Source organism: Stegastes partitus, unplaced genomic scaffold (assembly GCF_000690725.1).
Source record: "Stegastes partitus isolate 25-593 unplaced genomic scaffold, Stegastes_partitus-1.0.2 Scaffold1744, whole genome shotgun sequence".
In the NCBI taxonomy this organism is placed as follows: domain Eukaryota; kingdom Metazoa; phylum Chordata; class Actinopteri; family Pomacentridae; genus Stegastes; species Stegastes partitus.
The window spans coordinates 166,797-168,230 of NW_007579475.1; positions in this window are offsets into that span (position 1 = coordinate 166,797).

The following is a 1,434-nucleotide window of genomic DNA, read 5'->3' on the forward strand; positions in this document are numbered from 1 at the left end:
AGTAAACTATGAGAGAACCAGCAGCTCGAAGAGGAATCCAGCGTTAACACCTCTGATTTAAACTGGGACCAGTTCACATACCTGAACTTTATTAAACCTGTGAGTGCTAAACATTCACTCTGAAGGTTGTTGCTGCTGAACGTAGTGACAGACAGAGATCACTCCAACACGCTTCTATCGTCCGGTCAGGTGTTCATTAATATGCCGTCTGTAGTTCATATCATCATCTGGAACCATCGACTCAATGAAACACGTCAGCAGCAGCTCAGAGCTGCTTTTACAGCAGCTTCCATCAGATCAAACTGGCTGTTTGCAGGTTTAATGACGAGTTCAATCTGTTTGCTGTGCAAATGAAGACATCAGAACTGAAACGGTTCACAGTCAGTCCTCAGGCCGTGACTGTGGTCCATCTTGGCCAGAAACGCTGCCCCTTCCTTTGGCATCAAGTCAGCCAGTTAGCAAACAGATCTGCAGATATATCCTGCTCCAGCTACACAGTGAGGAAGAACAAATACTATAATGGGCACTGCAATTCCTCAACTGGTGGAGCTGGCGACCCATGTTCAGGGCTCTCGTCCCCGATGCAGCGGCTGTGGGTTCCAGTCCCGCTCATGGTCCTGTCCTGCAGGTCCTTCCCTATTCTCCTCTCCCCCTTTCCTGTCTCTCTCCACTGTCCTCTCAACGAGAGGCAAAAAGGCCAAAAAACAACTTATGAACGAAAACACAGAGTGTAAATACCCTCACACCACAGAGGAGCTTCAGCTACTGATGGTTATCATCTTTTACTAATGACTCAGTAAAAAAGTAGAAATCAATGAACTATGAATCAGTGAAAGACAGGCATCAATAAAAATGTCAAGTGAACTGAAAATACAAATATAGAAACTACACATTACTGGCTTCTGTTGGTCCAAAGCACAAATAACTGAGGGTGACTGCATCATCCAATCTGGAGGCCTGAACCCTGGAGGTGGGCGGGGCTTCTGTGCAGACTGACAGGACCGGGTGGGGGATTAGGACTCCATTACCCAGCATGCATTGCCTGTGTTGTAAAATCTCTAAAGAGGATTTGTGTGGATCAGAGAGACGACATGCCGCTGAAGAGAGAAGGTGAGGCGCTGTTATCAGCCTGTCACTTTGTTTGTTTGTTTGTTTGTTTGTTTGTTATTGTGTACCTGGGTGTGTGTGTGTGTGTGTGTGTGTGTGTGTGTGTGTTTGCTGTACTGTGTTTGTGTGTTTCCCTTTGGTTTCTTCTTCTTCAGTTTCATTTCCTGCTGTCGCCACTGTTTAAATCTGTCTGTGTGACCTCTGACCTCCAACTGTTATCACTGTCATTCTGGGGTTTATCATGTTTATACTGGTTTCTCCTGGTTTCTACTGCTCTGTACTGGTTTCTACTGCTCTGTACTGGTTTCTACTGCTCTGTACTGGTTT